General features: G+C 33.8%; 2 long non-coding RNA genes across 2 annotated transcripts; one reads left to right on the forward strand and one right to left on the reverse strand.

The window, feature by feature from the left end:
• Window positions 1-18,349: 18,349 nt before the first annotated feature.
• LOC111206054 lies at window positions 18,350-21,124 on the reverse strand. Its single transcript, XR_002658335.2, has 2 exons — window positions 20,173-21,124; window positions 18,350-20,110 (listed from the first exon to the last, which is right to left on the reverse strand). It is a non-coding gene; the product is annotated as an uncharacterized LOC111206054 (long non-coding RNA).
• Window positions 21,125-21,416: 292 nt separating this feature from the next.
• LOC106399765 lies at window positions 21,417-22,242 on the forward strand. The gene is made up of 2 exons (XR_001280153.3): window positions 21,417-21,587; window positions 21,951-22,242. It is a non-coding gene; the product is annotated as an uncharacterized LOC106399765 (long non-coding RNA).
• Window positions 22,243-24,071: the final 1,829 nt, after the last annotated feature.

Genomic DNA, 24,071 nt, shown 5'->3' on the forward strand with positions numbered 1-24,071 from the left:
GGACCATGGTCTCCTCCCATCACGATCAACAATGACACAACCTTTGGTGCTGCTCTTGAAGCGTCGTTTCTCCAAATCTCCCCCCGTATGGTATTGTGGGAAATTTTTTCCCTTGGATTTGCTGGATCTTGAGACTGCTCGCAACAAACTCATGTTTGAGAAACGGTCCCTTTCTGCACAGGAAGTTATGGTTCAATCAATCACTGCAATGAAGGAATGGGAATTAGCTCAACCTCGACCCCCCACAGCTGCCCCGAAACCGATGCATGCACCCCGATCTCCGAATCTTCCGCCATCCACAGTCTTCTGCAACTCCGACGCATCATGGAAAAAGGGATCAGCGGGTTTGGCTTTGATCTTCACCGATCAGGTGACCACTGAATTAGCTCGCAAATCAATATCCCTTGATCACGTAACCTCCCCCGTCATGGCGGAAGCGCTAGTGATTAAGGGAGCTCTTCTCCATGCCGCAACTCTCAACTACACCCACATCTGTCTTCGATCAGACTCCCAAGTGCTCATTCGAGCTATCTCACAGAGGAAGTTGATGACCAAACTCTTTGGAGTTCTCTCCGGCATCGACTCTCTAGCGTTCTCTCCATCTTCCCCTTTTCTTCTTTATCTCTTTGTTTTCAATCTCGTTCTGTAAATGGGCCGGCTGATGCCCTAGCAAAAGCCTAACTATCAAACTTTGTAACCCATCGTTAGAGCCCTTTGTTTTATTAAATAAAGATTATATGTTGAACAAAAAAAAGGGTGGAGTTTCTTAGTTTAAAAAAAATAAATTTCAAATCTCATGGTTTTACGTGATATTCTAGAGTATTTTAACAAAAAATCACCTTCAACTCTCTAGTTAATTAAAATCATATAAAACTTCATTGAAAATTAAATCACTTCAAATTTTAGATTGAATACAATCATTTTAAAAATTTGTACGATATTAATATTATTTCTCTGAAGAATTTTCTTTAAAACTTTTTATGTCACATGATCTTCTCACAATATTTTAGGTAATTCTTTTTGCAAATTATTCTTTTATATAATTAAAAAAAATTAAATATTTTTTCTTCTAAGTAATGTTTTTATCTGCGGTTTCACAAAAAAAAAATTGTCAAAATATAAAATACTTTTTAAAATACATTTTCTAACTAATGTAATTACGCTATTGTAATTCAAAATATCCATTTTTTTGTCTATAATGCTATATTGATTATCAAACTAAAATAAAATCATTTATAATATAATATACTAATATTTAATGTGTTGATTACCAATTTATTTATGTGTTCTTATGGTTATATAATAAAATATACATTTCATTATAGTATATAAAATCCATATTGATTCATATTATTGATTTATAAAGTATCATTGACGATTTCATAAGTTTGTTAGTCGTGAATATCATGTGTAACTATGTATATTAAATGGATTCTCACTTTGGTCAAGGGCAAAAAATTTAGGATACCCGGAAGTCCTCACGGATTGTAAAAAGAACATATATATGTACTGATTAGGGGTTTGTCCGCGCTACGCGCAGGACAATTGTTACTTGTTTTCATCTATGTTTTTGTTTGGGGAAAATCACATAAAAAACTTTCAAAGTATCATTTAATATCTCTTTAAATCTTGAAATTTTTTCACTAACACTTTTAACATTCAAACTTACATATGTATCACAAAAAACCTCCAAACTACATAAATGACCAGTAACACAAGTAAAAAATGATGATGTGTTAGTTTTTTTAAAAATTATTTAAATAATAAAATAAATTTAGAATTTTTTTAAAAAAATTGGAAATTTAAATAAAATTAAATAAACATTCAGATTTTTTTTAAAATAAAATTTCTGAAAACTAAATAGAGATTTAGAAAATTAAAAAAAAATAACTAAAAATTCAAAAAAAAAGAAGACCAAATTAAAATACAGAAAAAAATAAAAAGTTTCATAAATTTCCAAAAAAAAATTGAAAATTCAAAAGTTCAAACTAGTTTTTTCTTGACATTTTCAACGATGATGTCGGAAACTATCATTGGAGATATGCCAAAAAACGTCATTGTTAATGCTTAAGTGAAAAACCACCATTTTCATAAGTGATATATTTGAAATTGTTATTGGAAACAATGACATGATATTTAAAAAAAAAAAATCTTGTAACTTATAATAAAAATATTTTGATTTTAAAAATGTTTAAATTTATGATTTTTTTATTCAGGTTTTTCTGTATTTTAATTCCATCTTATTTATTTTTGAATTTTTAGTTATTTTTATTTTTCTGTATTTTAATTTTTCTAAATATTTATTTAATTTTAAAAATCTTTATTTGGTTTTCTGAACATTTTTTTTAATTTATGTTTAATTTTATGAGTTTTATTAAAGTTTTCAATATTTATTTTTTGTTTATTTTATTAATTAGATAATTATTTTTTGAAAAACAAAATCTGACACATCACTTTTTTACCTGTACAACATGTCAACTTTTTACTTTGAAGGTTTTTTGTGAAACTATTGTCATTTTGAAGGTTAAAAGTATTAGTAAAAAAACTTCAAAGGTTAAAGTGCTAGTAAATGACACTTTGATGGGTTTTTATGCGTTTTTTCCTTTTTGTTTGTGTTAGACATTTTATATTAATTAGTTTAGTAATTTGGGTTTAAATTTTTGTTTTTGCTGTTGAGATTGTCTTGGCATTTGGTGTATGTGGTAGTTATATTTGTATGTATTGCACTTGTAGAGGCATATCGCAAGTACTGTATAAATAAAGATACGTTAAGGACAATGAACAGATATGTGTAATGGATATGTTAACAGATACATAGCTAGGTAGGATATATTGAGTTTTAAAGGACAAACTAACTTTTATTTGTTATGCTTTCTTTCTTGGCACCTTTGTTTTCCATCCGCAGACTCTAGCTTTTGTTGCGTTCGCTGCATTTAATTGGATTTTGTAAAATATGATGGAATGGTTTATGGTCATGACTCATGGAGATGTGTAAGGATCATGCTAAGGATCATTTTTTTTTTGATAAGTCATGGTAAGGATCATGCTTCTGTAATACCTTTTTTGGCTGGTGATGATGTCGAAGTGGACGCATGCTTCTGTAATACCTTGTTTTAGACTACTTTCGGGAGCATGAGTTTCACTCGGTATGTTTTTGCTAGGCAAGTTAGTGTACAGTCAGGGTCAGTTCTGTTTGATACTTTTTGATGAAGGAAAATGATGTTAACTCTTAGGTTGCCTTTAAAATGGTTCACTTATGGGAAGAGTTAGGCCTGGGATTTTTATCCATAACCGAATACCCGAACCGGAACCGACCCGAAATGGACCGGTTCGGTTCGGTTTCGGTTCTAGGCAATTTATCCGATGGGTATTAGTGTTAATTATCCATGGGTATCGGTTCGGTTTCGGGTAAACGGGTACCCGTTTAACCCGAATTCTATGCTTAAAAAACATAGATTTGTATCTTTCGAGGGTTGAACCCGGGTTGGATAGGCAAAGCAACAACTGCAATACCACTAGACTAGTTCAACTTCGTTGTATTTAATACATATTACTAATATATATACGATTTCTATTAACTTTTTTTTTAAAAATAAAATAAATAAATAAAAAACTGGTATATAATTATTTTATTTTGTAAATATTTATATAATTCACATAAGAAACGGGTACCCGGAACCGACCCGAAACCGGTAGTACCCGATCCGAAACCCGAACCGAAATTTACTAAGTACCCATTGGGTATAGAATTCATTTATCCGAAAAACCCGGACCCGATCGGATCTTATCCGAACCCGAACCGAATATCCGAAGTCCCAGCCCTAGGAAGAGTTTGAAAGCTAATACCTACCTCCTACTGAGACAATCTCATTCATAACAGCATCCTGATGGCAATTGACTTGTGCTGTACAGGCAAACAACGTACGTAGTAATTAATAGCTTTAGAGTTGAGATGTAAGAACAGTCCAAAGTTTTAAGGAAGTTAGTGGACCATGCCTTGTTGTGGTTGCTCCCCACGCTTAGCTGCTCGGAGAAGTTGTCGTTCTTGTCGAGTATGTCTTCCACCTGATCCTGTGTATTGTAATTTATGTAGCATGAGTACAGCCGGCTACCGTTGCTAACAATTTGTGAAATTAGACTGTGCGTAAGATGCATCATAAAATATATAAAACTTGTGGCTAATTCTTTAGGTAAAAGGTTGCCTGCTAAGAGTGGAAGATATTGGGTGCGCAGCCATGGCTGACACTATTCACACGCTACATAGCCAGAAATTGCAGAAAACCAGTCAGTGTAAACATGTACCGAAGTTGTTTCCATTATATTGTGGTAAGAACATATCCTTTTTTTTTGGTTTTTTGGCTGGTGATGATGTCGAAGTGGACGCATGAGATGTAGGCTGGTTTTTGCTTGACAAATCAAATTCAGCCATTTTAGCATACTACAAAACTAAGATCTGGGCATGAGTTAGAGCACACAAAGCATATCAATTTAAAATGCCAAATTTATATAAAAAGGATAAAATTAAAAAATCTATATATATAAAGTAAGGTTATCTCTCCTGTGAGAGCGCCACGTCACTAAGTCGTTCGACGATAGGGCGACATGTGTCCTGATTTATTTAAACGCTGCGCATCATTTTCTCGCTGGTTACGTGGGCTTCGTTTATGTGTTGTGTTTTGGGTTGTGTATGGCCCGTTAGAGCAGAAGTCCTAAGTAACCCTAATTTGACTCCAGAGAAAAACGAGTGTCTTCTTCCCTGTACGTGCTACGCCGATCAGATGCCGATTCCACTTCTTCTCATCGACTGAAACGGTCCGTGATCAATTCCATTAGTTCACTCCCCCACTATTTCGTCTTCAATGCTTCGTTTTGATCTGAAAGGCGGTTGTTGTTGGGTATAAATATGTGTGAGTGTTTCTCCCTTTATCTCATCTTATTTTGTATCTCTTAAATCTCATACTAACTGATCGTGTTATGGATGCTTCTTTGTTTGTCGACATTTTTTTTTGATTCGGCGAGTCTCTTACTGTTTGTTCAACAATTTTTTTTCTTCATTTCCTGCGAGTCCATTACTGTTTGTTCATCGACATTTTTTTAATCGGCGAGCCTCTTACTGTTTGTTCATGAATTTTTTTTCTTGGATCTTCTTCCTCTTTGTTGATTATGAGATGTTTGATGGTTGAAGAGGCTAACCATCTTCAAAATAATTTGGCTGCAGAGAAGATACGCCGTGGTGGTGACCTACGGGTGAACCTTTCCTGTTTGTTGATCAAAATATTTTTTTTTTTGCTTGGATCTTTTCCTGTTTGTAGAGATAGGTTTTTGATTATGCTTTTATCTGTCACCCAGTATTGTAGTCATTCTGCTACTAAACATGTGTGAGTTTAGTAATATATGTGGTCTGACGGGAGATGGCGTTCTTAGTTTTATTGTGCTGTTTTATTGTGGCAGGTGGAGGGATCATAAATTCCACAAGAAATGATTGCTATACTGCAAAGAGTCGTGGAAGATAGTTCACCTGTTCTTTTAACTGCAAGGTTGAAGCAGAGGAAAGAAGAACCAATTTGCGTCTAAGAGACGAACAAGATGCTGCTTACAGGGCTTCTCTTGAAGCCGATTAAGTAAGTTTGAGTTCCTGGTGTTTACAAGATCCGTTGTGATTAGTCTAATGGCCAAATTTGGGGGATCTTTTTTTGTGTTGATTAGCGGTTAGAGAGGGAAGCTGCTGAGGCAGAGAGGAAACGAAAATAAGAAGAGGAGGCTCAGGAGAGAGCCAAGCGTGAAGCTGCAGAGAGAGAAACTGATAGAGTGAGAATGACACCAGAGAAAGCACTTGCTCTTGGAGACGATCCTGAGAAAGTACCTGATGTTGCACAAGTAAGTTCTCCTCCTTTTCTACGCCATTCATTACTTTCTCTGTCTTGCTTTTGTTGGGTATTTATGGTAAACGTGGACTGTTTATTTTCCGTGACAATGTAGGTTTTGGTAAGGTTCCCAAATGGAGAAAGAAAAGGGAGGAGGTTTGAAAGCATACCAAGATACAGATACTGTATGACTGCGTTGATTCACTTGGAGTGCTTGAAACAGAAGAGTATAGCTTAATCACAAACTTTCCAAGAACAGTGTACGGAAGAGACAAAGAGTCAATGTCACTGAAAGATGCAGGTTTGCATCCTCAGGCAAGTCTGTTCATTGAGATACATTAAGTCTCAGATTCTTCTGTTTCTTTTTCCTTAAGCCACTTTTTTCAGTTTTTTTTCATCTCTTTTAAAATAATTAGCAGTGTAGCTTCAGTGATCCGATGAATAAGATAACATATATATACACATATTTTCAGAAGTTGTGTCACATATTTGATATATTTATTTCTTAAAATGATGAGGTCTCGCATTGTACCTTTTTTCTTCGTGTCATATTGAAAACATCAAGATCAGTCTTTGTTTCTAGCTGCAACAAATAATTCTTTAGCTGGTAAATTTCTGGGGATCAAAAATGTGTTATATATTGTGAACTGGAAGAAAAATGTATGAAAAAGTACAATTGACTAACATTTTTAAAAAGGTCAAAAATGAAAATATTGATGACAATATAAAATAATTATATATTGGTGGTAAGCAAACTAAATGATTTTTAACAATGATAATATAATAAATAGTAAAAATTGTAGGAGAAAATCGTAAGAATAATATAATACGAAAATGATTTTTTGGATTAGTCAAAACTTAATTACATCATTAATCATGATAAAATAAGTACTATAATAAGTTCGGACATTTTTTTTGCCATCTCAACAAACAGAAAAAGAAAACATGATACATCAGTGTAAATTTTTAAAATTTATAATAAAATTCACATTTTTAACATTTGAATATTGAACCATATATGTTAACAATACAACAAATTTTCCATAAATAATCTTTATAGCTAACAATACATCATATATTTATGGTTGTTTGTTATCTTTTTGGTTTAACCTAAACTTTGGTAGTAAAAAAACAAATTACAGAATTTATTATTTTCAAATTTTTGTTAATGTGGGTTTGAAGAAACATAAAAAAATCAACATGAATATATTTTTCTCAAAGATGATAATACATGAATATATAATCTAACGATTTGTAAATATTAAACAATAACAACTAATATCAAATTTTTATGCTACTTGCCTATTTTTCTTAAGAAGATAAAAATTGGATTTTCATTTTTCGATTTTTTAAATTATATAATTTGAGAAGAAATGTATTTAGAATCCATTAAATTTAAGAAAAGCAAATGTTGTGAACAAATTAAAATATTTATATTTTGATGAATTGTTTAAATATAGTAACAAATGTACAATTTCAAAAACAAAAAAAAAGTAAAATTTATAGTAAAAATATTGAAATTTATAATAAAATAAACTATAATTTTCATTAAAATTTAGATATGTTTGTATTATTGTTTAATTTGCTTATAATAAAATAATCTTTCATTTGCATACCCGCCCGTAGGGCGGATCCGACCCTAGTTTATAATATAATTAGTAGTTTAAAATAAACTTTTACTTTTCTGATTTTCTGGTAAACTTATTTTTTTATGAAATATTTTTATACTTTAGTGGGCCGGCATTACAAAATTCATGCACCTTAGCTGATAACTTCGAGTCGGAAAAGAAAACTTGCGGGGAAAAAGGTTTTATACTTTAGTGGGCCGGCATTACAAAACTCATGCACCTTAGCTGATAACTTCAAGTCGGACTTAGCCGTCTTTTTCACCATTAGTGTAGTGTTGCTTCAATGATCAGAGTAGACAGAATATGAGCTTGTGACTTAGAAATGTGGAGACAAATTGTTATTGGTCTTTTGAATAACGGCTGAATATGTTAACTTGTTGCAATGAATGTTGGCACCCACGAACCATGGGGAGGCATACAGGCTCCCAAACTACCGTTACTCTTTTTTAAAACGTCCGTATCGTATTGAATCTCTAAGGAATGCAACTGTGATACTGCTGCAACATAGAATAACATATGGCTGTCTTAAGAAAACTTCCTTGAATAGCCAAAGTCTATTGCAGCTTTGAAGTTGGCTTTAATTTCTGGACCTATCAGCAAATATATTTGAACTAAAATGTACATGTGCTAGATATAAAAAGAAAGAATGTCATTTGAGGTAGGTAGCATACCCAGAGTATTAATGAATATATATGGTTGGACAATTTGTTATTTTTTAATATTTGATATTTTAAAACTTAGGAGGGTGATTCCTGACGTTAATTTAGATAATTGATCACATACTTTTCCTCTTTATAAATATTTATTAATGAATAATTTTTCCTTTGAAAAATTGGCTTACACACTATTGGTCATGCGGAGACATAATTTGTTCAATGCATAATTTGTGTTGCTTATTTCATCAGAACAAAAAAGAAGAGATGTTTAGTAAACATTCGTTAGTAGGTAAAACATCCACCACTACGGTGGGTTTAATATAAAACAGATAAAGTTGCTACACCATTAGTTGATATGCAAATGGAAAGACGACATAAAAAAACATAAGAACATTTAGAGTTGATTTGTGTTCTCCAGGTGGATCTATGCCAGTCTTGCCTTCTTCTTTCCATTCTCACATGGGTTAACATTTGGTATGTTTGATGCTGGACGCCCGCCTACTGGTACAACAGATGAGGATGCTTGGTGGTTGGCATTTCAATTGTCATCGAGTCTACTGTCACACCATTTGCTAGCTCAACAACAGTGTTTTTGTTATCAGCAAAGACCTTAGATGCTTTTGACCTCCCTTTACAACTTAGTAATGAACATGAATATATTATTTAGAGTAGATATTGAAGATTAAAAAAACATACCTGGTAGCTTTTTTTTGGTAATTGCCATTGCCAAAAGCTGGTCGTAGTTGCAGAACCGGAACAACTCAGTTGGTATCAGAGAGTCAGAAATTGTTGTTGCGCTTCAGGTAACGTCGAAACCACTTAGCAAGTAAACAAAACCTCAATTAAGAGGTGCCGGAAAGTGTCAAGTCGGTTAGCACTGACGATTCCTTGGATAAGCGTTGACTGCTTCACAAAAACAAATAATCAGATTAAGTCCTAAGCTGAACATAAATCATTAATAAGAGAAGATGGTCGCGGAGTTACTTTCTCATCCAGTGACGCAGTCGGAAATCACAAAGGTTAGCAAACACTAACCCTTAGATCAAATCAAGCTCTCAAGCAAGAACTTGAATAATAAAGCTCTGGAATCCACCAGAAAAGATAAAAGCTTGAAAACTTTTATTGATAAGAAAAATCAGATTGTTCAAAACAGAATACCTAAAACCCTCTTACATAGAGAGCTTAAAACATAAAAAAGGAAAAACACTAAATAAAAGGAAAACTTCTAGAAAACAATAGACTAGGTTCAGTAATTCTAAGATTCTCCTACATCAGTCTCCCCCACCTCCAAAGAACTCGACCCCGAGTTCTCTTCTTGATAAAGAACACCATCAGCATGGTACTCATAGATGTCAGCCACATTGAACGTATTAGAAATGTTCATGTCTTCTGGAAGTGCCACCATATAAGCATTATCATTTATCTTCCGCAAAATCTTGAATGGACCATATTTGCGAGGCTGTAGCTTGCGATATGTGCCAACTGGGAATCTTTCTTTTCGTAGAAACACCATCACTTCATCTCCTTCTTTGGAAACCTTGAGTCTTCTACGCTTGTCTGCTGCTTCTTTATTCTTTTAACCAGTTGCTTCTAACTTCGCTCGGACAGCGTCTCTAGTTCCTAAAATATCATCTGCCATAGCCTCAGCTGAGATACTAACTCCAGGAGCTTTAGGCAACTTAACCAAATCGACCACATGTTTCAGAATCGAAGTATAGACCAAAGAAAAAGGCGATTTTCCTGTAGCTGAATGCACGGCACTGTTGTAAGCAAACTCCACTTGAGGCAAAGCCAGATCCCATTGTTTCGGTTTATCTCCACAAACACTTCGAATCATGTTCCCCAAAGTTCTGTTCGTTACCTCGGTTTGCCCATCAGTCTGCGGGTGAGCTGTAGAACTTCGTTTCAAGCTGGTTCCAAACATCCTCCAAAGTGTAATCCATAAGTGACTGAGAAACTTGGTATCTCTGTCGGAAATTATTGTCTTAGGAACCCCATGAAGACGTACCACTTTCCGAAAAAATAACTTGGCGATGTTAGAGGCATCTGCGGTCTTCTTGCAGGCGATAAGATGCAACATCTTGGAGAATCTGTCAACGACCACAAACACAGAATCGACGCCTCGATGCGTACGAGGTAAGCCTAGCACAAAATCCATGAACAAGTCTTGCCAGATATCCTCTGGGATCGGTAATGGCATATAAAGTCCAGTGTTCTGAGATTGTCCTTTAGAAACCTGACAAACATAACCCCTTTTAACTATAGCACCTGCATCTCTCCTTAAATGTGGCCAATAAAACCTTGCCTCCAAGCTAGCAATGGTCTTGTCTCTTCCCAGATGACCACTAAGGCCGCCACCATGCAAATCGCGAATCAACTTTTCTCGTAATGACGAGCAAGGAATGCACAGCCTGTCTCCTTTAAAAAGATAACCATCTCGTATGTGGAAATCTGCCGAAGGATGCTTCCGATTACATTTGCCCCATAACTCCTCGTATTCAGCATCATGTTCATACAACTCCTTCAATAACTCGAAACCCACAACCTCTTGTGCTAAGATAGTGAGTAAGGAAGCTCTTCTACTCAAGGCGTCTGCCACCTTGTTAAGTGTACCAGACTTATGCTGAATAATAAAAGGAAACTTTTGCAGAAAACTTACCCAACGAGCATGCATCTTATTTATCACTTTCTGGCTGTGAAGATACTTTAGAGCTTGGTGGTCTGTAAATAGAACAAACTCTCTCTGAATCAAGTAATGCTCCCATTGCCGTAGAGCTCGAAAGACCGCATAGAACTCTTGATCATATGTGCTCCAATTTTGGCGAGCTTCACTTAACTTTTCACTAAAGAAAGTTATCGGTCGATTTTCTTGTGATAAGACAGCACCTATTCCCACACCACTAGCGTCACATTCCACTTGAAACACTTTGTCAAAATCGGGTAAGGCTAATACTGGTGCAGTACAAAGCTTCTCTTTGATCAAAGAAAAATCTCTTCTTGTTCAGATCCCCAATGAAACTTCCCTTTCTTCAAACACTCAGTGATAGGCGCAGTAATGGTACTAAAATCTCTAACAAATCTCCTGTAGAAAGTAGCTAGACCATGAAAGCTGCGTACCTCAGTGACTGACTTAGGAGCGGGCCAATCCCTTATGGCACTCACTTTGTCCTCGTCAACCTGAATCCCTTCTTCACCAACAACGAATCCGAGAAACAACAGCTTGTTGGTGCTGAACGTACATTTCTTAAGATTGATGTACAATTGGTTTTCTTGTAAAACCTGCAAAACCTGCTTCAGATGTTCCATATACTCGTCTATAGTTTTACTGTATATCAAAATATCATCAAAGTAAACCACCACAAAAGAACCAATGAAAGGGCGGAGAATCTGGTTCATTAATCTCATGAAAGTGCTAGGAGCATTTGACAACCCAAAAGGCATCACCATCCATTCGTATAATCCATCTTTACTCTTAAAAGCAGTCTTCCACTCATCTCCAGGCCTGATTCGAATTTGATGATAACCACTTCGAAGATCTATCTTTGAAAACACCTTAGAACCTGACAACTCATCGAGAATATCTTCCAACCGAGGTATAGGGAATCGATACTTAATGGTTATCTTGTTAATGGCTCTACTATCAACACACATTCGCCACTGGTTACCTTTCTTAGTAACTAGAAGAACTGGTACAGCACATGGACTCATGCTCTCACGGATAAATCCTTTTCTCAACAAATCTTCAATCTGTTCCCTTAAAACCTCGTTCTCCTTTGGGCTCATACGGTAGTGGGGATGATTCGGTAGACTAGATCCTGGAATCAAGTCAATATGGTGCTGAATATCTCTCATGGGAGGTAGATCATTAGGAAGTTCTTCCGCAATCAGCTCTTTGAAATCGTCCAGAATCTCTAACACTTCACCTGGGGTAGACGTCTCCTCCGTTACGGCGCTCAACAATCCTTTAACCACCAAGGGATAAAAACACTTTGCTTCCTGAACATCCCCATCAAGCACTTTGTCATCATGTGTCATAACCAAGAAGCTCGACTTCTTTTCCTTTGCACTGTTACAAAAATCCTTAACAGGTGCCATGGCAATTTTATGATTTCCCCACGTAAAAATTATCACATTGTCTCGACCTCGATATGTGATATCGTTATCATACTGCCAAGGTCGTACAAGAAGAATGTGACAAACATCCATGTCAAGAACGTCACAAGTGATCTGCTCCTTATAGTGTTTACCTATAGATATGAGAACTTTACAAGTCAGGCTAACTCAAACTTGTGATCCTCTCTTTACCCAACCAAGGCCATACGGTTTCTCCTGACGGGTCGTGGGTAACTTCAGATACTCCACCAGCTTTTGAGAAACTAAATTCTCCGAGCTTCCATTATCCACAATCACATTACACACCTTGTTTTGAATAGAACAATGTGTTCTAAACAAATTCTTAAGTTGGCCTTCTTCTTTAGATGACAATAAGACTCGTTGTAGCACAAGGTTTATCATCTCTCCAGATTCTTCTTCAGCGAATTTAGCTCCCTCATATTCTTCATTCCCAGCGAAACCTCCTTCATCATCTTCACCTTCTTCTTCTATTATAGCGACTGTTCTCCGAACTGGACAGATATTTGATTCAAGACCATGTCCTTGGCAACGGAAACACTTGTCACTGGAAGGCTTAGCATAAGGATTGTTCTGTCTCTGAGCTGGTGCCTTGTTCTGTTGTGTAGAATTAGAGCTACTAGCTCCTTTGTTTCCCGGGTTGGAGTCTTTATTGACTACACTCTTTTCTTTCTCACTTGTTGGTTCAAAACTGGTCTGAGCCGTGTTTCTTCTAAATGTTGAGAACCCGCGTGATGACTTCTCCATTAACTCAGCTTTCAACGCTAGACTGGAAGCTTCATGCACGGTCCATACGGTTTGCAAACCCATCTTTCCTTGAAGAGAACCCTTTAAACCGCTGATGTACCTAGCCACCTTCTGATTCTCTGTTTCGCCTAACTCATTGCGTTCAGAAAAACGCAAGAATTCAGTTGTGTACTCGGTCACAGTTCTGTTTCCTTGAACACAATCGAGATACATCTTGTAAATAATTTGTTCGGAATCTTCCGGTAAGAATCGCTCCAGCATTACTTGCTTCATTTGACGCCAAGTCCGAACCGGTCCTCTCCTTTGTCTTTGCCTTTGGACAACGAGTTTATCCCACCACACTGCAGCAGTCTTCTTCAGTCTGACAGCTACCATCTTAACTTGTTTATTCTCAGGAACGCCCATGACATAAAAAAATCGATCAACACCAATTTGCCAATCAAGAAACTCCTCCACTCCCATAGTTCCATAGAACAATGGAATATCGGCCTTTACCCGATAATCATGATTGTTTGGTTGGTTTTCTTCAGCTATTTCTTCTTCTGATTCTTCATCTGAACTAGAATTATCAACAACAACATCACGATTGTTTCGACCTTGTTGACCCCGAATTGGTCTTCTTTCTCCACCTCTTTGACCGGCATTATTAACCTGACTGGGATAAGCCACAACCTGATTATTTAACGCAGTTACCAGATTTGCCAATGGAGCAGTTACGACAGTGAGGTTTGTGGTTGCCTCCCTTAAACCTTCTGCGAAACCCTCGAAGTCGGCTTTGGTTACTGGTTGATCACCCATGGCTGATCAAGCTTCGAAAAGAGAAGGAGAAAGCCTTGCTCTGATACCACTTAACGCAGTCAGAAATCACAAAGGTTAGCAAACACTAACCCTTAGATCAAATCAAGCTCTCAAGCAAGAACTTGAATAATAAAGCTCTAGAATCCACCAGAAAAGATAAAAGCTTGAAAACTTCTATTGATAAGAAAAATCAGATTGTTCAAAACAGAATACCTAAAACCATCTTACATAGAGAGCTTAAAACATAAAAAAGGAAAAACACTAAATAAAAGGAAAACTTCTAGAAAACAATAGACTAGGTTCTGTAATTCTAAGATTCTCCTACATCATCCAGGACGAGCATGTCGACACTCATTAGCTGGCCGCCTTTATTGACATTCCTTGAACCCCAGAAGCCGAACCTTGGCGGTGGTTGAACAGCGACCAACCTTTGCGTCGGCAAGAAGAATGTACGAACTGGCCATCGTTGGAGTTTATGCCTGCGAAAGATTGACGTTTTGGATTTCATAACAGTGATGTTTATTGCAAGCAAGAAACACATTTATAGATGAAGATTCAAGCAGTTACCTTGGACGATGATGATGCCGTCTAAATGCGAGAGAATAGGAGGAGTAGTGGACACGACGTTAATGCTTGGATTAATGGAAATGGTAATGAAAAGTGGAAGACGTTATAGAGGCGATGCTCAAAAGTTTAGAGATGCGAAGAGTCACTGAGCGGCGTTGCACTCAGCCTCGGCTTAAACGACAATGAACTAAACCCTTGTAGAATATGGGCCAGGTTTGAACCTAGTTGAGTATGAGCCTGGTTTGAATACAAAAAACAGCCCAACAAAATTCCTCATCGACAAAACATATTTACAAAATAAAATATATGGTGACAGGTGTCCAATTTTAAAATAGCATGTCCTGGTGTGGCTTCATGAGAAGTGAGATAATCCAACTTTATGGTAATAGAGATGTATGTTGTTCACAATCATAAATATATTTTTGTTATATTTAAAGGAACAAAAGGAATGAATATGAAAGATATCATAAACGTAGAGAAATAAAATAGCAGGAATGAAAAATAATGTTTGTTCTTTTTCAAATTTATCAAGGGAAAATTTTATTCTTTATTCCTCTAAAAAAAGAATGAGAAAGAAAAATTATTCTTTGTGAAAGGTGATATTTTTCATAAATGATAAGGAATTGAATGTTTTTATTCGTTCCTCGGTCACCATTCAAACTTTGTAATCTCACACATTTAAGGTTAGTCAAATATGTAATACACTTAAATGTATTTTGTAACTGTTTTCACGCTTTAATGGAATGGCTATCAATGAATATGCCATAAGAATCAAAATAATCGTATGTTGTTTAGTTATTTTAGGAAATATTCTGTTGATTAGTTTAAATTAATAATTTTAATAATATTAAAATTAAATACCGGTGGAATTCTTGTAATATTGAAAGAATATTGTGGGGGGGTTATTGGTTGGTGTATTTTGATGGATTTGAAAATCCAAACTAAATCTAGTGTTATTGGTTCTATGATTTTAAAATATGTATTGAAATCATGTGTTATTCGTTTAATGATTCATAAATTCTAATTCAAATCAAGTGTTATTCAATCATACGGATTTACTAATAGATTTGATTTCATAATGTATTTGAATGGATTTGCATGGATTCTTTGTTAAAAATACAAAAGCTCAAATCTGAGAGAAAACCTCTCGATTTGTAAATATTAATCCGAGAGAATTTGAAAATTTGTATATTTTACTTAGATTTATAAATACTGTATGGATTTCTAAATCAATCAAAATATATAAATCAATAACGTTAATAGTATAGATAGGGAATTCATGGTGTTCAAAAAAAGAAGATATGGCATTCAATTTCTCTGGAATATTTTTATAAATTATAATAATATTATATATGTTATTTTTACCATTTTAAAACATTAAAAAATTTATAAAAATTTAGTCTAAACTTTCGTTTTTAAATATAAAATAAGCTTAAATTTTCTTCTTTTAAAAAATTGTTTTATATGTTTTAAAACCATACTATATACAAACCAAATTTAATAAAATTTAAATGATCAATATAAATTATAATTTAGTATAGGAAAGAACAAAACTTATATTAAACAAGACATAAGTTCCACATAAATTGATCCTAATTGACATGTCTACCTATGACTACATGTATCTTTGATTCCCAGCTTTAGTGTGTTATTATATAAATTGTGCAACTATTTAATGTGTGTATTTATAAGGAGGTGTTATTGGGAGTCTTTGTATGGGTTATTGGTTGTTGTATTTTAATGGATTTGAAAATCCGAACTAAATCTAGTGTTATTGGTTCTATGATTTTCAAATCTGTATTAAAATCATGTGTTATTGGTTTAATGATTCATAAATTCTATATCAAATTAAGTGTTATTCAATCGTACGGATTTACTAATATATTTGATTTAATAATGGATTTGAATGGATTTGTTTGGATTTTTTAGTTAAAAATACAAAGACTCAAATCCGAAGGAAAACCTCTGGATTTGCATATTTTACTTGGATTTATAAATACTATATGGATTTCTAAATCAATCAAAATATATAAACCAATAACACATCCTTTGTATTTTAACAAAAAAAATCCAAACAAATCCATTCAAATCCATTATAGAATCAAATTTATTAGTAAATCCATACGATTGAATAACACTTGATTTGATATAGAATTTATGAATCATTAAACCAATAACACATGATTTTAATACAGATTTGAAAATCATAGAACCAATAACACTATATTTAGTTTGGATTTTCAAATTTATTAAAATACAACAACCAATAACCCCCAATAAGATTAACAATGTAATTAGACCCGACCGGACATCAGATTTTCAACCATGTGAATCTGGTAATAGAAAGTAATTTGGTTCATGGAAAAACATTGAAAATAGGAAAATTGCCACAAATACCACATTCATAGTACCACTTTTCATGTTTACACTAACCAATTTTACACTCACTTTTAATGAAGGGTAAAAGATATTTATATCCTTAAAGTTAACTAATCTAGAGTTAGGGTTTAGAGTTGTGGGGTGATGTAGGGTTTTTGGAATGTGAAATTTAGAATTCTAATAAATATATAAATAAATAATTTAGAATTCTAATTAAAAAAATATAAAAAAATTTAAAAATAGTTTCAAAAATAATTTTTGATTTTCAAAAAGAAATTTTGAAAAAAAAAATTCAAAAAGAAGTTTGAATTTGAAAAAGTATAATTCAAAAACATAAAAAAATATATATAAATAATTATTTATTATTATTTATTATATATATAATAAGGGTATAAGAGTCGTTTGCCAGTTAATGAAGAAGATATTTTTAAAAATATTTCTTTAGTGGTTGTAAAGATGAATAATAGTACCATGAAAGTGAAAGTGGTAAAGATGAAATTCCTCCTTTAAAATATGTATTTGCAATGGAATATTACCATTGGAAATAGAGAGAATTGGCTGAATATACCTTATGGAGACCAAAATTAGGTACATATCCATTTGTGCCAAAAACTCTTGATTCCTGTCGCATTTTTGCTATGTTGTACCAAAATTACCTCTATTTGAAGACACGTCATCTGAGAATTCACAAACACATGGTCATAACTAAATGCTTTCATCTCTTTTTATCTTTCTTCACATTTCTCTGCGTGATGTTTCTTTCTCTTTCTCACATCTTATGTCTCCAGAAAAGCTCAAACTAAAAAAAAAAACAAAATCTCGTTTTTGATCTTCACCAATCTCCTAACAATTTGGAGTTCCAATACGAAAAACACCGAAACAGTTGATAAATATCTGATTTCAATGGGTGGAGAGACGACAGCATCAACGACGAAATTCAGCGAAAAAATAACATTTAGCAATTTCGATCCCAAAGATTCAAAGAGTCTGATGAAAGAACAGACGTAAAAGAATTAGAACCAGAGGCAAGTGTTTGAAAATAGAACAATCAGGCCTGAGAACAATGACAAGTTAGATTTTAAGGTACGAATTAGACACTAACGGTTTATATATCAATAAAAGAAATATTAGCAAGTACTAAAACACTTAGTGGGCACTACAAAATGTTAACCAGAAAATACATCACTTGTCATATAATACATTTGTCGTCCCTTGATCGTACATACATTCTTATATGGTATATGGTTTGGTGCATTATTCACTAGCTGAAACATTCTTTTATATATGATTTGCTAGATGATATATAATTTGTTACATAAGATAATTGTCTTTAACTGATATCATGATAACATTTCATTTAACTCACTATGAAACAGATTGATAATAAATATCTAACTAATGTATCGGTGTATATTATTGTTATAACATATACATATTTTATTAACAAGTTATATTTACGGGTAGAATGTTAAAGAAACTCATAACATACATAATAGTGAATATTCATTATTTGGTTTCAAAACAATGTATCAATTAACAAAAATATGTATCATGTAACAATCTATGTATCATCTAACCAACATTGTGTCAAACAATATATCATGTAACAAACAATGAAGCAGCTAAACAAGGCCATGAAATCAATCAAAGTATCAGGTAACAAAACCATGTATTAGTTAACACATTATATATCAGTTAACAACAACTATTATGTAACAGCTTACCACACTTTATCAATTAGCAACAATCTGATATTAACATCTACGAAAAATGTTATCCCAAATGGCGGTATAAAAATGAAGATCCACTAAACATATGAAATAACAGGTAACAAAAAAATTAGCGGCTACCATAAATGTTATCTATATCGAAAAAGAACTTCAAGAACTTGCTCGTCTCTTCTCTGGCTTCAGGTCCGTAAGCTTTCTTATGAGTCCTGAACCTTAGGTTTCTCAACTCTAGCCAATAACGAAATACATAAAGGGAGTGAAGCATTATCGAACACTTGAAAATAATGTATTTTCTTTCACGGTGGCTATCAATTGGCCTTGACATGAATCTGAAATAGCTGAGGTGGCTTCTCCATGTGCTGTTGTAAAAGGAAAACAGATCAATTTGTTGATTAAACTTTTGATCATCAGGAATAATTGCGGCCAATTTGAGCAACGTTTCGTCGAACACACATTGTCCGTTCTCGAAACTGCAAATATTACTAAGCTCACTACAGTGACTGAAACGAAGAAGAAGGTTCTCTGGAAAATAATAATTTTGGAGATGAATGTATCAACGGAAAAGTAAAAGAGAGATATGATGAATATAGGAGAGAAAAAGAGAGATGATGAATATAAAAGATATAGTGTGGAGCCCATGCTAATCAATAGGTATGTAGGGTTAGTTTTGAGATTTTGAAAACTGAATAGTAGATGAGGTAGATAGCTAATTTTGTCATTTTTAGTGTATATGACACCTAATTTCTCTTGGAAACATGTGTTTGCAATGGAATATTACCATCAAGTATAGTAGAGTGGGCTTCGAATTGGGCATTGGTTCTATAGCCTACAATGTTGATAAAAGAAAGTTAGATGATCAATTAAAACCTACTTTACAGGTGAGCAAATTAAAACTTCAGAAACCTTTTTTCTAGGTGAGAAAAAATAAATAAAATATAGTTCTATAATTTCGCTACAAATAAATACGAACCAATTAAAACTGCACGTGGAACTACAAGATATGTCTCTGATTCCTAGTAGATAATCCTGAATTCATTTTTGTAGCTTTTATTATTCTATATACTATTTCTTTAACAAGTAATAAGTGTACTAAATAGTATTATATGATCATTTCATTTTATGTAAATAGGTCCTAATGAATAACATGTGAGTCCCATTAAAAGTATCATCCCTCTCTCCCTAGCTGTCAGCGCTTTTCTTTTTAGAGTTACTAGAGTCCGTGTCCGCGCTTCGCGCGGATTATATGTTTAATTAAAAAACAGTTTAATTAAAATTGGAAGTTTTAAAGTTTCTGAAAGTGTAAGTTAAGTTTTGTTTCTTTTATAATGCGAAGACGTTGGAAGCGGTGATCACTTTTTTTTATAAACTAAAGTAAGTTTGAATAATAAATTATGTTGATGAATTTAATATTCGTAAGAGAAAATAGTATTTGAGTGTGCCTATTTAATTGACGTAGAAAGCTGTAACGTAAATTTTAAAAAAGTTGACTGGTGTCGTTTGCTATGAGGCTTAGGATAGACATTTATTCCTCTTTTGGAAGCGTTGTATGATATCAATATTGTTGTCAAAGTAGAAGCGTGATCCAGGTGTGGTTGTGAGTGATAGTTTCCCTGAAAAAATGAAATATTTGTAAGAATTTAGTTTGACATAAACTTTATGTTTAGTTTATTACCTTCATGTAACCGTAGAATGATACTTGTGATGATTACGATTTAGTTTTTTCTGGTAGATATGCGATTTTACTCCCTGAAATTAGACGTCTCCTTGTCCCACAAAGTTAAACGTACCAGTTATCTACAAATAATTATTGTATTATATTTCAAATTTTTTATATTTTCTATATATCTAGGGTATTAGGGTCATTTTGGGCATTTTGCTACATGTCATCTCTACAATTAAAAAAATAAACATGAGACGGATAATTTTATTTAATGTTGGTAATATCTTATGCATCATCTATAAAATAAATATATATTCATATATACCATTCCAGATTTAGTAATATTATTATTTTTATATAATTATACAATTTGTATTACTAAAGCTTTTAAAAATATGCAATTCTTAAACATCTAATATCTAATCGTATGATATTTAGTTTCTTATATATCTACAAAATTTTAAAAATATTGTTTAGGCCAAATGTTTGATAATTATACAATTTTATATCATTTTTATTAGTTTTATATAATTTGATATAATATATATCAAATCTATATTAAATTTTATTAAGATAATAGTAAAATCTATAACATTTAATAAAATTTATTTTTAAATATAAGTTAGAACAACACTAAGAACCTCAATTGAAATAGTATAATAATGGGATGCGTGAGAAGCTTTGTGATTCAACACGCCTCCGGTCACTGTGGCGAAAGACTAAACAAAAGCATGTAATTTCATAAAATAGAATGAGCTTCTTAGTTTCTTGGTATCATATACCGTAAATGGATATTGGGCTGACTTCAGTATTGACTGGGATTTAAATAAATTGTTTGGGCTTCGTAATTGACATGGATATCAGCCCAGTTTAAGATGAGCTGTTAGATTGATTGGCCAGGAATTTTTTGCATATGTGGCACACTTTAGAAGCCTTTAAAATAGCTCCTTTTATATAGTAGGATTAACACAAATGGTCAATTTACCGGTTTTTATTACCTCAGAGAACACATTATGCTACCAAGACACTTTTCAATGGTTGAAGACCCATTTCTCCCTGGAAAAATAAAATTAGATATGGGCATTTAAGTAAAGTGACATTTGTTTCTGGTTAGGTTGGTTAGAGCATTCTGTCTAGTTTGACTTGCCTTTTCTCGGTTTGATTTCGATTTTAAAACATTTTGAAATGTATTTTGACCAAAAAAAAAAAAAAAAAAAAACATTTTGAAATGTATAAATCGATAAAGCAAGAAAACTATTTTTTATATTAGTCTCCGACCAAAGGTTTCCAAACGGAATTACGACAGAGACGGAAAAACCATGACGAATTGATGACGAGCCGGAGAAAGAGAGAGTAGATTTGAGTTTCTGGGTTTTCCATCGCTGGTTTTTCTCCTTCGGTGACAAGTTCATGATTTCGTCTTCAAGGTAGTCAATTTCTTGCTTTTTATTTTATAATCTTAATTGGGTCATGAGATTTATGTACCAGATTGAAAAACTTTTAAAAAATTATTTATCTTGTGATGATCTTAAAAATCAAAATCGTAAATTGCTTTGGTGAGTTATGGAGTTTTCTGATGATTATTTTCATTCAAATGTGGAAACAATTTATGATGGCTCATTACCTTAAGAAATCCTTTTTTTATCAAGTCCTTAAGAAATCCTTAACTTTGAATTTTGAAAACACAGAATAGTAGTACATATGTTGTATTATCCACATGTACAGTTAGATGAGTGATGTCCATGTGTACAACATGCGATTGATATGCACATTTACACTACATGTTTTAGATAACATTCTCGAAGAGGTGTCCGTGAGATTTGTAAATGTCTTTGTGACGGAATATATCCAGAAAATGGAAGCAGGTTGCATGCAATTCCGGCCTGGTGCTTTCTTACCGCAATGTGCAGCATAGTTCAACTGTTTTGACATCCTTCTTTATTAGCCGGATTGATTTTTTTTTTTATCCACATGTATCATGACATTTTAATTTATCCATGTGTACACCTATTGTCATGGGCACCATCTTTGGTTTGACTTTATTTACTTTGTTATATAGTTGGCATTTCGATTAAGCAACCATCAATCTGTCTATATGTGTACAACTACACCACAAACATTGATGTGTTTGTCACTAGTCATGTACCACTACTATCCTTTTGATTGATGTACAAGTATACCATGGTCACATGGTGTATACAACCAAGTTGTATACTAACAACTTTCCTTCGTGCTGGTTCACATCTTTGGTTCCTTTCGTTCAAGTAAAACAACAATTATTCACACATCATGTACGCAAACATGAAAAACATCATGGAGAAGCTTTCATGTACACTGATATAATGATATTCAAACGTACACTGAGATAATGCTGTCCATGTGGACATTTGGATGCATGTATACATGTGCGACATGACCCGAAATTCATAAGTAAACCTTTAACGTAAATGTTTAAAAATCTATTATTATGTACACTTTCACCATCCATTATCAACTTTAAATGAGACACAACATTACTTGTCCATAAATGAAAACTTCTCATAAAAGGTAAGCTTGATCCCGCCATAACAAGAGTCTCCCGCAACAACCAACACGTAAAAACTTATATGTTATTTCTCTGTTATAAGATATTTTTAAGACTCAGTCAAAGCTTTCATTGTTATAATCATTCAAACATGAAGGGGAAATCTTGAAAGCTCTGCCACATGCTCCTTTCTTAAGGAGAAGTTGCTCTCCTGGATCACAAAGTCATCTTTCCAATTTGTTGCTTCTTTCACTGCTCTAATCCTTGAAAGCTCTGCCACTCTCTTCTTCTGGCCACCTATAGTAAAAAATATATTATTTTATTTTGCCTTCGTCATATGAATAACAGTAATTATGATTGTCTTTCACTTCTTTCGCTCCTTTTTTTTTAATTGTCGAACAAGATAAGAACTTTCCTTCTATAAGAAACTGTATTTATGGAGAATATAAGTTTTCTATACTAAATACACCCGTAGAAACCTAGCGAAACGAAAATTAAACAGTAGAGAAACCATAAGAAAGAAACCAATTGTGGACTTGTTTACCTCCAAAGATGACAGATTTGCAAGGGTTCTGATCCATGAGAATCTCACGGCATGCAAAAGCTGACTGAACCAGATTATTCGCCGTAGATTTTAGCAGTAAAGAGGGCTTTTACGAGTGGCGGATGCAAATGAGAAAGAGAGAGCATTTTGTTAGGGTTTTGTGGATTCTGTTAGACTCTTACTATGAAGATATCTACAAGCCAATGACAAAGAGGTAAGACCATGATTAACCCGGGTTTTTAAGGTGAGGTTCTTAGCTTCGGTTAAAAAAAATTTCTTAGCTTTTAAGTAAGAAAAGCTAAGAACCGGCTCTTAGATAAGAGATATAAAAGCCGGTTCTTAGCCGAAAAGTGTAAAAAAAAATAAAAAAACAAAAAAAATGTCAAATCATAAGTTAAGAACCAAAATTAAGAACTCGAGTTAATAATGCTCCAAGGATGTTATATGGTGAGAGAGAGGAGAAAGATTCTTTGAAGACGACAAGGATGGAGAAAAAAAAAGGAAGTAGAAGAGATATAACTCTGGCTGCGTCTAGACACGCTGAATAAAAAACTCTAGTTTTAAAATCTCCCAGACACAGAGTAGAGGTCGCCGCACTACTTCATCTCCCTCGACGCCGGCGGCGGCTGTGTTCGCCGGCGTCGTCTTTCTCTTTCCGTTATGAATAGCTTCTTCCTCTTTCTCTGTCTCGTTTTCAGTTTTGTCACCTTGTCAATGTCTCGTGCTTCCGTCGATGTCTCTAATGATAACTGTTTCTTCGCTGGATCTACTCAGTCCGAGTGTGAGCTCACCGGATTTCGAATCTCCCCCGCCATATCTCCCGGGTAAGGAACAGAGATGATC

Source organism: Brassica napus, chromosome C5 (genome assembly GCF_020379485.1).
Source record: "Brassica napus cultivar Da-Ae chromosome C5, Da-Ae, whole genome shotgun sequence".
Taxonomy (NCBI): Eukaryota; Viridiplantae; Streptophyta; class Magnoliopsida; order Brassicales; family Brassicaceae; genus Brassica; species Brassica napus.